This window comes from Euphorbia lathyris, chromosome 2 (genome assembly GCF_963576675.1).
Source record: "Euphorbia lathyris chromosome 2, ddEupLath1.1, whole genome shotgun sequence".
Taxonomy (NCBI): domain Eukaryota; kingdom Viridiplantae; phylum Streptophyta; class Magnoliopsida; order Malpighiales; family Euphorbiaceae; genus Euphorbia; species Euphorbia lathyris.
The window spans coordinates 44795801-44812415 of NC_088911.1; positions in this window are offsets into that span (position 1 = coordinate 44795801).

Sequence of the window (16615 nt, forward strand, 5' to 3'; positions counted from 1 at the left end):
TGAAAAATTTCAGCTTGAGTGTAGAGGGATCCTTGGTCGGCTTCTGGATAGCAAAGTTAGGGACAGTTGGTTTTTGAACAGGAGGGTCAATGACAGACTTCTGACTTGCCTTAACTAATCTTCTTCTGGGAGGAGGAGTGTCAGCTTGGATAGACTCTCCTGAGTGAGAGGGAGAAGTTTCTTCTTGATCAGCATTAAGCTGGTCAGCTTGTTCTTGTTCTTGATCAACATTGGGTTGGTCAGGTTCTTGTTCATCTCCAGCAGCCAACTCAGTATTGGTTGGCTCAGCTTCAACCTCACTAGCTGTCTCCTCAGCGTCATCAGCGTCATCCTGACCGCTTGCTTCTTCTTGTTCATCATCTTCTTCACTATCTCCATCTAACTCTTCCTCAACTTGTGCAATGAACTGATCGTCCAGATGTACATCATCTTCTTGATGCATAGCTTCGGTTCCTAGACACTGTGTGTAGTGAGAATCACCAGGAACAACGAAGTCAGTAGGGATAGCATCAATAGGGGTCAGCTCTGAAGACTTATTCTTCTTCAGGGGATGCTCTTCTGTTTCAGGCTCATCTTGCCTGCTCCTCTTTTCAGCTGACTTAGGTCTCTCCTGACCTTTTTCAGCAGCTGACTTAGGCTTCTTGGCCTGAGGCTCAGCCTTCTTTGAAGGAGTCCCAATAGCTTTCCTCTTTCGGGCAGCTGGAGCCTTTGTCCTTTTGCCTTGCTTTGGAGCGGTTTCCTCAGCTTGTTGTTCAGCAGCAGCTTTTCCTTTCTTTATTGGCTGATTGAACTTCAAAGCCCTCAGTGAAGCAGCTGTTATCTCAGATCCTCTAACCTTAGTTTCCTCAAATAGATCAATTTGATGATCTAGGAGGATTCTGGTGATGAGCGATCCCAGCCTGAGAGTTCCAGTGCTCCTTTGGAAGCCAGCAATCAAGAATACTGGCATGTTGATCGGCTTACATATCAGCATATGCCATATGAAGCATTGCTCAAAATTTGTTGCTGAGGTGGTACAGTTGATCTTGGGATAAATAAGGTAGGTCAGTAAATAGTGGGCCATCTTTTGGTGCTGACCCATAGAGGTGCTGGAGATTTCTCCAGAGTGGCCAGCGGGCTTACAGAAGGTGGTATCGTACCCAGTTCCTTCGTGCTCCCCAGATCTCCTCAGTTTTGTTCCCTCATTCTTTAACTTCAGCAGGTTAGCAAGATAGGTAGGGTTTATAAAGATGGTCTTTTCCTTTACCACAGTTACCAGATAGTCCTGGTTATCATTGGCAACTCAGAGGTTGTGGTAGAATTCCCTTACTAGGTCAGGGTAGGTGTGGTCTCTAATGGAGAACAGCTCGGTCCAGCCATTCTTCGATATCCATTCGCAGAAGGGTTGCTCGGATTTTACGAAGTCTTCTGACACCCATCTAGAGAAGTCTACTTTCCATTCCCTAATGTCTTCGAATACCTTGGTCATCTTTCCCTTAGAGGAGGTAGCTTGGCCAGCTTTGCCTTTGCTCGGCGTAGTGACCTTGGTGGTTTCAGGCAAAGTAGTTTGCCTGGAGGGTTCATCGGAGCTGGTCTTAGGGTGACCGGCACCGGAGATGTTGACGGAAACTCTAGTCATTATTTCCGAAAAAGGTTGGGAAGCTTTTAGAGTCTTAGAGAGAGAATGCTTTGCCAGAGATTTCGTTAAGTGTAAAGAAAATAAAAATGGGGATTTACCCATTATTTATAGCGGTGAAGAGTGGATCTTATCAAATCCATGTGTCAGTTTTGCCTAGGGATTGTCAACCGATAAAGATCCTGGCTTTTATGAAACATTAGGTGCATACGTCATCCTAGGTGGCTATTCGCGTGCTTTTGCATTTAATGCAACGGATCTTATACTCAGCGTTTAGAATACTAAGCATTTTAAATTCTAAGTGGTCAGTTTTATACATACGGATGATTTCTCAGTTTGAGATTACTACTCGGTGTGCACATTTACTCAGTATTGATATATATTGCGTTAAGTACTCAGCATAACAATCACTCAGCATGCATTTGCATAAATCATTCAGCGTAGTAATTCACTCAGCATAAATTTACATTTAGAACAGGAATTTACTGAAGAGGGTTAAACATACCAATGGCTTCTCTCAGTATGCTGAACTGTTCACGAGCCAGTGGCTTTGTGAAGATATCCGCAAGCTGCTCATCCATTGGGACGGAGGTCAGCTTTATCTCACCCTTGAGTACATGGTCTCGAATGAAGTGATGTCTTATGCTGACATGCTTCATTCTGCTGTGTTGAATTGGGTTCTTTGATAGATCAATTGCACTTTTGTTGTCACATTTGACCTCAATTGTCTTTGTTTGAACACCATAATCTTCAAGCTGTTGCTTAATCCATAGGACTTGAGCAACACAGTGACCAGCATCAATGTACTCAGCTTCAGTGGTATACAAGGCTACTGACGCCTGCTTCTTGCTGAGCCAGGATACAAGACAGCTTCCTAAGAAGTGACATCCTCCAGAGGTGCTTTTTCGTTCTAGCTTGTCTCGACCATAGTCAGCGTCAGTGTATCCAACGAGTGTAAAGCCATGAGTGTTGGGATACCATAAACCTGCGTTCACTAAGCTTTGCAAATATCTAAGGATTCTTTTTACAGCTATGTAATGAGATTCCTTAGGGTTAGATTGATATCTAGCACAGTAGCATACTGAGAACTGAATGTCCGGTCTACTTGCTGTTAAGTAAAGTAGAGAGCCTATCATACCTCGATATAATTTGCTGTCTACCGACTTACCATTCTCGTCAGCGCAGAGGACAGTATCAGTGCCCATAGGAGTGGATATTGGCTTGCAATTTTCAAGATCATATTTCTTCAATATCTCATTGGCATATTTAGCTTGACTGATGAAGATGCCATTTTTCCCTTGTTTAATTTGAAGTCCAAGGAAGAAGTTGAGTTCTCCCATCATCGACATTTCAAACTCAGTCTGCATTTGCTTGCTAAATTCCTTGCACATTGACTCATTAGTAGCACCGAAAATAATATCATCAACGTATATTTTGAGCCAGCAGGGTATCTTTACCCTTTCTCTTAATGAATAAGGTTGTATCAGCTTTGCCCCTGACATAGTTTCTAGTCAGTAGGAAACTGGTCAGCCTCTCATACCAAGCACGTGGTGCTTGCTTGAGCCCATACAAAGCCTTTTTGAGTTTATAAACGTGGTTTGGGAATTTAGGATCCTCAAACCCTGGAGGTTGATTAACATAAACTTCCTCGTTTATAACTCCATTAAGGAATGCACTCTTAACATCCATTTGAAACAGTTTAAAGTTCATGTAAGATGCATATGCACATAAAATTCTAATAGCCTCTAGCCTTGCCACTGGGGCAAAGGTCTCACCGTAGTCAATACCTTCTTGCTGACTGTAGCCCTGAGCTACAAGCCTTGCTTTGTTCCTGACTACATTTCCTTGCTCATCCAGCTTGTTGCGGAAGACCCATCTTGTTCCAATGGTCTTCTGACTCCTTGGATGTGGCACTAGTTCCCATACATCGTTTCTTCTGAATTGGTCAAGTTCCTCTTGCATTGCGCTCATCCAGAATTCATCTTCCTCAGCATCAGAGAAGTTCTTAGGTTCCTGAACTGAGACGAAGGCTACGTTGCTGAGGTACCTCCTGAGTTGGTTTCTTGTCATCATGGTATTCTCAGCGGCATCAAGGATTGCACTCTCTGAGTGCCCTCTTGGAATCCTTATCTCCTTGGGTAGATTGATGTCTTGTGCTGTCTGTGTTTCAACAATCTCTGCAGGTGTAGACTAGTCAGTGAAAACAATGTTTGGTTCACTTTTACCTTTGGTCAGCCCTTGAGGGAATGACTCAGCGGCTGTATCTTGGTCAGCGGGTGCTGAGTGTGGATCATCCTCGGTCAGCGGCAGATATCTTCCTGCAGGGTTAGTTTCGTCGAACTCAACATGGACTGACTCTTCTAAAACTTGAGTTCGTTTATTAAAAACTCTGTATGCTTTGCTGTTTGTTGAGTAGCCTAAAAAGATAGCTTCATCAGCTTTTGAGTCAAACTTAGCTAGGTTATCCTTAGTGTTTAAAATAAAACATTTACAGCCAAAGGCACGAAAGTATCCAATGTTGGGCTTTCGTCCTTTCCAAAGCTCATAGGGGGTTTTCTTTAGTATAGGTCTAACAAGAGCCCTATTAAGAATGTAGCACGCTGTGTTAACAGCTTCTCCCCAAAAGTACTTTGGAAGCCTATGCTCACTCAGCATTGTCCTGGCTATTTCAACCAGTGTTCTGTTCTTCCTTTCAACAACCCCATTTTGTTGAGGCGTTCTAGGAGCAGAAAAGTTATGGTCAATGCCGCTGGCTTCACAGAATTCAACAAACTGTTGGTTTTTAAATTCTCCACCATTATCACTTCGGATGTGAGCCAGTTTTAGGTCTTTATCATTTTCAAGTTTTCTAACCAAATTTGAAAATGTCTCAAAGGTCTCATCCTTGCTACTCAGCAAGATGACCCAAGTGTACCGAGAGAAGTCATCTACAATGACCAAGGAAAATCTTCTTCCACCCAGACTCAGCGGCTGGACTGGACCGAAGAGATCCAAGTGTAGTAATTCTAACGGACGCTTAGTTGAGACAATGTTTTTGCTATGAAAAGATTGTTTGGTTTGTTTTCCAGCTTGGCAAGCGTGGCATAATTGATCTTTTTCAAATCTAAGTTCAGGCAGTCCCTCAACCCATTACTTTCTTGCTAATTTGGCCAGGAGGTCCATGCTTACATGACCAAGTCTCCTGTGCCATAGCCATGAATTTTCTTCCTTTGAAACTAAGCATACAGTTTTTGAAAACTTTTTCTCTAAGTCTAGCATAAAGACATTATCAATCCGAGGGGCAGTTAAAATTAACTCATTTGTTTTTCCCTCGTATATTTTACATCCAGTAGCATCAAATATAACTTTTCTCCCATTGTCACATAGCTGAGCTACACTGCGTAAGTTATATTTGAGTCCACTGACTAGGGAGATGACTCAATAGTAGGATTACCTCCGATGGTTCCTGACCCTACTATCTTACCCTTTTTGTTGTCTCCAAAACTTACGCTCCCTCCTCGTTTACGCTCAAACGTGATGAACTGAGTTTCATCACCAGTCATGTGCCTTGAGCATGCGCTGTCAATATACCACATCTTTGACTTCTCAGCACACCTCAGGCTTACCTGCATTGTAGCTAGTTACTTTTAGGTACCCAATTCTTTTTGGGTCCTTGCTTGTTAGGTTCAACAGGTAAAGCATCATATTTTATTTTATGGCGACATACTTGAATAGTATGGCCATTCTTTCCACAGAAGTCACAGCTGACTTTCCATTTAGGATTTCTCACTGACTGGTCAGCACCCCAGTGCTGAGCGTGCCAACACACCTTTGTGGTGTGTCCTTTCTTCCCACAGAAGTCACACTGGACATTCCGCTGGGGATTCCATCTCTACTGACCAGTACTTCGGTACTGAGCGTTCAGAGGAATATTTCTTTTGTTTTGAACCTTTAGTTGGTTCTGGATATTTGTGATGTCCTTTCTCAGTTTCTTTGAATCTGATTGGACTTCAGTGACAGACTTATGTATGATCTCCATGTTATCATGCAAAGTTGAGTTGTCCTGAAGAAGGAATCTGAGGTCACTTAGCTTGACCTCTTCAACCTCGTCACAGCGCCTGCTGAGTGCTTTAATTTTCTTATTACACTTTTTGACAAGTGTATAGAGGTCACTCAGGGCATTACCCATTTCATTTCTGAGCTGGGAAAGTGATATTACCTCATTTGATTGCTCCTCATCATCAGATGCAATGGAGGGGTCAGCATGCTCAGAGACGCATGGCTCAGCAAGTTCGTCAGCCATGAAGCATATCTTCGCTGACTCGGTGGCCTCAGCTTCTGTTGATGAAGACTCATCACTGTCGCTCCATGTTTCCACCATTGCCTTTTTGTCGTTCTTCTTTTCTTTCCTCAGCGTGGGGCAGCTTGACTTGATATGGCCAGTTTGATGACATTCAAAGCATGTAATGGGCTTTGAGTTGTCCTTCTTGTATTTGCTGTCGCTGGACTCAACTTTATACTTATCAAACTTTCTGTAAGGCTTCTTAGAGTATTTGTCATTCTTTCTGAACAGCCTTTTCATCTTCCTTGTGAACATAGCCATCTCCTCATCATCTGTTGAGCTCCCATCAGTGGAGTCAGCTTTCATGACAAGAGATTTTTGCTTCTTGTCTTCAGACTTTTCCTTCACCTCGAAATTCTTCATCGAGATCTCATGGGTCAGCAGCGAGCCGATGAGCTCATCATATTTGTAGGTGGTTAAGTCCTGAGCTTACTCAACAGCGGTCTTCTTTGCTTGCCAGTCTTTGGGAAGGCTCCTGAGTATTTTCTTGACTTGTTCTTCCTCAGTGAAGATCTTCCCAAGTCTCTTGAGCTCATTGATGATGTTGGTAAACCTTGCATTCATGTCAGATATTCCCTCATCATTGTTCATTTCGAACAGCTCGTACAGTCTCATTTGCTGGTTCACCTTGGACTCCTTTACTTTATTTGTTCCTTCGTAAGTGACCTCCAGCTTCTTCTAGATCTCTTGCGCCGACTCACAACCTGAGATTTTATTATATTCTGCAGCATCGAGCGCACAGTGAAGCATGTTTATAGCCAAAGCATGATTTTGTAGCTTCTTGAGATCATCCTCTGTCCATTTGGCCTCAGCTTTAACAACTGTTTGGCCAGCCACAACTTCGACAGGTACAAATGGACCTTGGACTATGGATAGCCAGGCACTCATATTTGTAGCCTGAATGAAATTTTTCATCCTATTCTTCCAGAAGGTGTAGTTAGACCCGAAGAATAGGGGAGGCTGAGTAATGGACAGCCCCTCAGGTAAGATCTGAGTTGTTTGGTTTCCTGGGAGAAACCGAGTGCTGTTTTCGCCCATAGTGGGGATCAGCTCAAGGTGGTTAAACCTTTTACAGTGAGCTTTTAAGCTCTGATACCACTTGTTGGTCCCTTATAATGTTACAAGTATAGTTCCAAGGGGGGGTTAGGAACTATTTAAAAATTTTAAGCTAGGGCAGACTTCTTTTTCGTGAGAAAAAGGTTTGGACAGCGGCGCTGAGTGAATAGCAAGATACTAGCTTAGTCAACTAGTGACTAGGTCAGTTTCTTTACTTGAGTCAGGAGATAGCACTTAGAGTCTATTCCTGAGCTCAGATATTCAATGCGCACAACTCAGCTTGACCTCTTTACTTGGTCAGTTTTTGTTTAAGCAAGCAATAAATATATAAAGGAGTTAAAGGTTAGAAATATGTTACTCAGCAGATTTATCCAGGTTCGGCCTCCAAGCCTACGTCCTGTCCCCGGAACACGTTCCGAGATTTCGAATTCTCTACTGAGCTCTTTAACGGTAGAGCATCAAACCTTTTACAATCTTAGCAACTGAGTATAACAAGAGTACCTTCCTCTATACCTCTACTCAATCCTAATCTCTCGCTGAGTACTATAACCGAGTACTCAGCTTCTCCTTTCTAATTCTAGAAATGATAAGTGTTTGTCCTAAACAACGATTGCTAAGACACCTTAGATGATTGAATAATCACTCTAGACTTTTACACAAAAGATATGAAATTTAGTGTAAGATTGCTTTGCTTTTTCTTGCAGAACTTTGTGTAGAAATTTGGTCAGCGTAATGGCTTGATCAAGTTCTGTGTTGAATGAAGCAACTGAAGGGCTCTATTTATAGAGACGTCTGAGGTGTCGGTCCTTTCGAATTTCGAAATAACCGTTGGAGGGAAACGACTTCCTGTCGTTGTCATCCTGTCTTGCTCAGAGCTCTCGGCCAATCAGATTTGAGTATCTTCTGTCCTTGGTCAGCTTTTGGTCAGCTCGGCAGAATGTCTCTCCATTTATGGTAAGGTCAACTAGACAACATTCTGTGTCTTCTGAACTTTACCCAAAGTGGAAACACTTTGTCTGGAAGTTGTTCTTGCTCAACTGCTGTCTTGTACTCTTTGTCGAATCAACTCAGCAGCTTCGTCCCGAAGTTGTTCGACGAAGGTCTTCTAGATCCTTCTTCCGCTGAGCTGCGTTTTGTACATAACGACAGCGTTTTGACATACGCGGGCCGAGTTGCCTTAAACTGTTTGACTTGGGCTTTTGACTTCCGTATTGGGCTTTGGGCCTTCTAATCTTTGTGTCTTATAAACAATTTAACTCAACATTGAACAAACACATTAGTAGAATAAATCAAAGCATTTAAACTTAGTGTGTTTAGAATATTTTTAATTACACTTAAACAATTTTGTCAAATCAAAATTATGTGGAAAGGTGTTTCAACAGACGTTATCCTGTCTTATTCTTTATTTCTTTTTTTTGCATTTGTACTCAATATTGAACAAACGGATTAGTACAATTAAATCAAAGCACTTAAATTTAATTGTCTCTTAATCATGGATTAAACTTAAATGATTTTGTCAAATCAAAATCTTGTGGAAAGGTGTTTCAACAATATATGCATGGCCTCTTGTGGAGAATTGACTTGAAATCCTTGCAACGTGATAAGGTTAAGAGATGAAATGGAGATTTCGCTTAACTTATTTATTCAGAGTTAATTCTGCCTGGACAAGTAAAACAAACTTCTTTGTATATGTAACTTGACAGTTTTTATAGTTACGATTCGTTTAAGGATATAGCTGATGGAGGATCGTATTGTACTGCATCTAATACAGAAAGGTAAACGTCAAAACTAACCTGACTTCTTATGGATCTAGGAGAATATGACGATTCTAATAATTTAGTCTGCGCACTCATTCTATTATATGTTTTGATTGAATTAGTTTGATTAAGTCAATTGCAATAAACGTATACGGCCAGTTGCGGTAAGAACCTAATAGATCACATACTAAGAATTAAAAACAAATGAGGAAATGGTTATTAAAGGTGAAAATGAGAGAGGGTCGAAAATTGGTGTAGTATGGGATAAGTTGTTTAATTGATTTATTGTATAATTATAATTAGATTATGATTATGGATAAATTAATTAAACTTATTATAATTCTAAAAGGAAATATGAATTCCAATTAAAATAGTATATATATATATATATATGAGATATAATTAGTGATTATATTTCCTATTTAATTATGTAAGTATATAATGATTAAATCAAATTATAATCCTGAAAGGAAATAACAATTCTAATGAGATTAGAATTAGAATTATTAATTATATTAATATAGTGTATATATATATATATAGAGAGAGAGAGATTAGAATTAGTAATTCTTTTCTTATTTAAATTAGTTAACCTAACGTGATTAGAATACTAATTAGTTAATTTAACCTAATTAGATTAGGAGTATAATTAAAGACATAAAACCTATATATATATCCTACACTATGCAATTCGACTACACACATATAATTTGGTGGCAAATTTTCTATATAATTCCAACACAAGTAATTACCTCGTTCGTTCATTCGTTTCTTAGTGTCTCGATATTACTAGAGGCAATCTATACGTGATTGCTATTCAAGGTTGATCAAAGAACGTTCAAGCTTTAGGTTGATCTAGTTCGTTGAGAAAATTGATAAATCTACGTGGACATTTCGTTTGCAATGGTAGATTGTTCTTCAAATAAGGTACATAAGCTTAATCTTTTGTGATATGAAATCACGATTAATGGATCTTACGGGATAAAGGAATAAAAAAATTTTGTTTTCCGTTCTGCCTATGACGTTCTATTTCCTAACATTTGAGCAACACAACTACCAACAGAAACCTATTCTGCTTCAGTTGTGAACATAGCTACAAAATTTTTCTTTTTACTAGACCATGAAACCAGGGCATTTCTAAGAAAATGATAAATTCTTGAAGTACCTTTCCTTTCTAATTTGCAGCATGCATAATCTGCATCATTGTATCTAATTAAATTTAAATCATTGCATTTAGGATGCCAGATGCCTGTTCTAAGAGTACCACTAAAATATTTGAAAATTTGTATGACTGTTATCAAATGGGGCTCCTTTGGATTGGCTTGAAAGCAGGCAAATAAGCAATCACTAAATGGAATATATTATCCACTAGCAGTTAAATAAAGAAGTTATCCTATTATACCTCTATATTTCCTAACATCCACACTATTTTCTTTCCCATTTTTATCCATATTAATGGACAAACTCATAGGTGTTTTGAAACCTTAGAGTTTTCCATCTCATATTTTCTGGTGAGTTCCTTGACATATTTTTCTTGGCTGATAAAACTAGCTTTCTTTCCTTGTTTAATTTGCAAGTCTAAAAAGGATTTCGATTCTCCCATTTGGGACGTTCCAAATTCATCATGCATTTCCTTTGAGAAGAACTTACACAAGGATTCATTTGTAGAACTAAAATTGATATCATCAACATATATTTGAATTATGAGTAGATGATTATTTTCATATTTCATAAGCAATGTAATGGTTTGGAAATTTGGAGTCTTCAAAACCCGGGGGTTGTTTAACATAGACTTCTTCATTTATGACTCCATTCATAAATGCACTTTTGACATTCATTTGATAGAGCTTAAAATTCTTATAGCAAGCAAATGCACATAAGATACTAATGTAGCAATTGGAGCAAAAGTTTCATCAAAGTCTATACCATTCTATTCGTTATAACCCAGAGCAAATAGTTTAGCCTTATTTCTAGTAACATTACCAGACTCATTAAACTTGTTTTTGAATACTCATCTAGTTCCTATAATATCCTTAGGCTTAAACACTAGATCCCAAACTTTATTCCTTTCAAATTTTTCTAGTTCTTCTTGTATTGCAAGAATCCAACTATCATCGCTTTCGGCTTCCTTAAAGTTTTTGGGTTCTATTTCAGAAATAAAAGTTAAATTACTAAAGCATTTACTAGAATGGGCTATAGTCATAACTCTTTCAGTCGGATTATATATAATGTCTTCCTATAAATGATATCTAGTGAACCTAATTTCTTTAGAAAAAAAAAACATTATCACTATTGTTGTCATCAACTTTACTTGACTTAATATTATTTGGTTAGAGATTGGATAGGAAATGATAGATGAGAGATGAGAGAAGTATGTACTTTAATGGTTATAGGAGGGAAACCAATAAAGGGTACTTTAATAACTACACAAGGAATGAGTTCGACTTTTTCAAATAGATATGATGAAAATGTGGCAAGTTGACTTTCATTGACATGTCATTTTTCCAAACTATACACCAAAATATGAGGTCACCTATAAGGTTATGTATTTTAGTGTGTAAAATTAAAAGCTGTACACCAAAGTGTGAAATTGTGCAAAAGTTGTACATCATGTATATAATTTACCCTCATTGATAGATATGAATGTATTTCAGTAGGATTTTACCTTCATTGTCAAGCTTCTATGTAGTTTTCACGTAGCATTTGTTTCTGTCTCCGAGTTACTAGTCATTGTTGTAAGTGCAACAATTATACTGAGCACTTATTGTAGCATTATTACTTAGGTACTCGATGAGCTATTTTATTGGAAATTTTTAGCTGCTTACTAAGTTCATGAATTTTATAATGTTTGATGTTATGGTAGTGTGTATGTTGTGTGTTGCATGGACTCTACTTTCTTATTGATTTTTTTTACTCTACCTTCTTATTGATTTTTTTTTTCATTTATGTTATGTATTCATCAAAATCATGCAGGTTGTATGCTTTGGATGCTAGATTGTAATATTTTTTTCAGTACTTCTTAAATATTTTCATATTCTAGAGAAATGTAGTACGCTTTCATACCGACCGGAGACTATTATCATCTTTGATCTTCTGAATCAATTATTAGAAATGCAAGTGCAAGATCATAGCTACAATGTAAATATATATTTATTTTTTTGGTGAAATTTAAATATTTTATTTAAAACTAGAGTATATGTGTGTGTTTATATACATATTATTGTTTTAAGACAGTTACCCATCCTGTCTTGTTTGCATATTGTGATATATGTTCTTATATGGAAATAAAATTCCTTTATAGAAAAAATATGGAATTGATTTCTTAAACATTTATAGTGTTTGATATTGGATTTAGGAAATGTTAGAAAACGACATTTTAAAAAAATTTATTTTAATTTTACAATAATTTTCAGATAATCCACAATCTAAGTTTCAAGTTCCGTTGATATTTGAACCTGTAGCCGAAACTATGCTCTATGCAAGTAGTTTACTAATTAAGTTGTTCATAACATACAAAAATTGTTTATGTTTGTATTTTTACATTAAATAGGTCAATACAATGAACTTTTCACAAGGTAAAAAAAAAAACTGGCCCAATGAATTACGCGTCTCCGCTAAGGCAGGATCTAGAAAGAGGTCACACCACAAGATAAATCACAATAAAAATAAAGGTATTGTTATTTACCGCTTCCAAATTACCAGTTACTGCTCCTTATTGGACAAATTTACCCTTTTTATAAAAAAAATTCAAAACTGAAATTTTATATTTTTTGAGAGAATTCAAGGCCAAGGAGGAGCACAAGGAACACTGCAGTAGGCAATACTCAAGACAGCAATGTAACTAATGATTCAAGCAGAAGACCATGCACAAGAAGTTCCCAAAGGCCATGGCGTTAAGTGTTAATTGTGTTCTACATTATGGGACCTGTTTTTGATGTGTTCTGGCATATGTTTTTTGGTGTTCTGGCACATGTTTTTGGTGTTCTAGCACATGTTTCTGATGAAGTTGTAAATTTTTGGGACCTGTTTTTTATTACGGTATGTGTATACCCAATAGTGCATTTTTTGGGACCTGTTTTTGTTATGGTATGTGTATACCCAATAGTGCCTTTGTAAATCTTTTAAACACATTTTGCTCAATGATAGCAATCTCTGTTTTTTTTATCAATGAAAGCAGTTTGTTGGATCATATTATAGTATGCTCAAGTTGATGAATATAAATGTTGGTTTTAAGCCCCATAACAATGTATTTCCTAATGACCCGTAATAATGCCCATTCCTATATGTGTACTGCCAAATGACCCATAATAATGCCCTTTGTAAATAATGAACCAAATTACCATTCTTTTTAGCACTTGATCCTCGGTATTGCCTAATGCCACACAATAATGCACACGATAACTAAAACGCATAATTCTGAAAATAATGCACCAAATAACCATTCCTTTCATACACTGTCATCAGAATTCGTTTACATTGAACTACAACCAACAAAAGCACAAAATAATGCACCTAATACCATCAAGTCTATCTAACCCAGCAATATCTTAGAAATACAGCTACCAAGCAAAACAGCACAAAAAATCCCAATCCAGTTGCACATTTGTCCTCTCTTGCTGTCTTTCTCATTTCCCTGGCTCCGGATTAGTGTCATTCCTTCATCTGTTTCTCTTTCCATTGGCAAGCAATTATCATCGTTTCCTTCTTTTTCACAATTCTTCAGTCTCTCACATTCTTTCTCAATTTTATCTAACTTCCGCAGTAATCCCAAGATGACAGATTTTGCCCTATCGTTCATTGGAGGATCCTTCCACTCAAAGAATTTACATGCGTTTCGATTCTGATAGAGAGAACAAAAAAAATTAACAGAGCTTAACAGAGCACAGAGAGGATGAAGCAATTTTTTGTTTTAGAACTGACTTACCCCAAAATTCTTACAGTTGAAATATCTTCTCCCTGGGTTTGAATCGCTCCAAGACGTTGACAGAGGTGCTTGGATTCCGCAATGGCAAATCCATCTTCCCCCAAAGTTCTGTCCGTTCTGCGCAGATGATGAAGAAGGCATCTTGGATCTTTTTTTGGATTTCGCAGCCTTTAGCCCTTGCGTTGAAGAAAAACGATGGATGAACGAGGAAGACGTAATGTCAGATGAAATATGAGAGAGGAGAGAGGAGAGAGAATTTGATTGCTTTTATAATTTTTTAGGGAAATAAGAAAGGGGGTATTAGGGTCTTTTCGCAATTGGGGGGGCACGTTTTTTTTTTGGCAGAAAATGAACTTAGATGACGTGGCAGCGTTGACCGTCGTTGACCGGTCATAATAACCGGGTGTACACTTTAGTGTGAGGTCACCTGAAGTTTGTACACCAAAGTGTGATAAGAGGCAAAGGTTGTACACCACATATGTAATTTACCTGGTACTCGATGAGCTATTTTATTGGAAATTTTTAGCTGCTTACTAAGTTCATGAATTTTATAATGTTTGATGTTATGGTAGTGTGTATGTTGTGTGTTGCATGGACTCTACTTTCTTATTGATTTTTTTTACTCTACCTTCTTATTGATTTTTTTTCATTTATGTTATGTATTCATCAAAATCATGCAGGTTGTATGCTTTGGATGCTAGATTGTAATATTTTTTTCAGTACTTCTTAAATATTTTCATATTCTAGAGAAATGTAGTACGCTTTCATACCGACCGGAGACTATTATCATCTTTGATCTTCTGAATCAATTATTAGAAATGCAAGTGGAAGATCATAGCTACAATGTAAATATATATTTATTTTTTTGGTGAAATTTAAATATTTTATTTAAAACTAGAGTATATGCGTGTGTTTATATACATATTATTGTTTTAAGACAGTTACCCATCCTGTCTTGTTTGCATATTGTGATATATGTTCTTATATGGAAATAAAATTCCTTTATAGAAAAAATATGGAATTGATTTCTTAAACATTTATAGTGTTTGATACTGGATTTAGGAAATGTTAGAAAACGACATTTTAAAAAAATTTATTTTAATTTTACAATAATTTTCAGATAATCCACAATCTAAGTTTCAAGTTCCGTTGATATTTGAACCTGTAGCCGAAACTATGCTCTATGCAAGTAGTTTACTAATTAAGCTGTTCATAACATACAAAAATTGTTTATGTTTGTATTTTTACATTAAATAGGTCAATACAATGAACTTTTCACAAGGTAAAAAAAAAAAAACTGGCCCAATGAATTACGCGTCTCCGCTAAGGCAGGATCTAGAAAGAGGTCACACCATAAGATAAATCACAATAAAAATAAAGGTATTGTTATTTACCGCTTCCAAATTACCAGTTACTGCTCCTTATTAGACAAATTTACCCTTTTTATAAAAAAAATTCAAAACTGAAATTTTATGTTTTTTGAGAGAATTTTTTGATTTTACCCTCAATGGCCAGGCGGAAATTTTGCCCGCCTAGGGCTAAATCAAAATTTTGACTCCAAAATGCAAAATCGGCCAATTTTTTGTGCTGAAAAATGCACAATCGTCTAATTTTTTGTGACGAAAAATGCAAAATCGTCCAATTTTTTTTTACAACTCATCAATTATTTTCAGAATTTTAGTTTTTATCGGAATAGAGATACCATTCAATAACGTATATTTTCACGAAAAATGTATCTCATCCAATTTTTCCGACTCGTAATCATCCATTTCTGGGGTTATCGGGTTGTCACGCATCAATTATTTTCATAATTTCAGTTTTGATCAGCCTATTGTCATGCATTTTTTAAAAAAATGCATCAATTTTAATGTTTCTGACTCGTAATCATCTATTTCTAGGGTTCTCAGGTTGTCACATATCAATTATTTTTATAATTTCAATTTTGATTGGAAGAGAACCAATTAACAGTTTTTAAAAGAAAAATATAAAAAAAAAAACGCAAAAAATGTCGACATGGGGTGGTGATAAGCAATTTGGGGGGGCCGGTATCATCACATTTACATTTGTTTTCAGTCACATTCCAGTAATAAACATATGATTCTACACAAACAAACAAGTAGAAATACATCTTGATTATGCCCCAAAATACATGTACAATTATATGTTCATAATGAACATTGCCACCCTTAGGTGTCGTTTGGTTCGCGGAATAGAATGGAATGGAATAGAATGGTTATTCCAAAGGAATAAAATAGCAAAGAATGGTATAGAAATTCTTAGGAATTGCTATTCCTATGTTTGGTTGGTGGAATAAGGTAGAATGGAATAGATAATTTTTTTATTAAAAACACAAAAACAAAAGAAAAAAAATGAGATAAAAGTGGAAAAGGGTGAAAACGCGAAAACATATAAACGTGTTAACAAAAAAAAAATGAAAAACGTGAAAAAATCGAAAAACATGAAAACATGAAAAAGTGTTAAAAACACGAAAAATGCGTTTATAACGTTTTTTTATGTTTTTTCGTGTTTCCCAAGTTTTCTTGTTTTTTCCGTTTGTTCACGTTTTCGTATTTTTCACGTTTTGTCATGTTATTGTGTTTTATTTTGCATTTTTTCGATTTTTCACGTTTTATTTTTTCGGTTTTTCCCCTTTTTGTTTTTTTTCGCGTTTTTGTATTTTTCGTATTTTGTTACTTTTTCGTGTTATTCACGTTTTTCCATGTTTTTCGTATTTTTTCATATTTTTGTGTTTTTAACGTTTTCGTGTTTTGTTTGCGTTTTTCGCATTTTCATGTTTTTCACATATTGTCACGTTTTTGTGTTTTAGCATTTTTCGTATTTTTTCGCATTTTCGTGTTTTTATTTTTCACGTTTTTTAATATTTCGTGTTTTGTCACTTTTTCGCTCTATTCCTATTTTGTGTTTTCGTGTGTTTGCTTTTT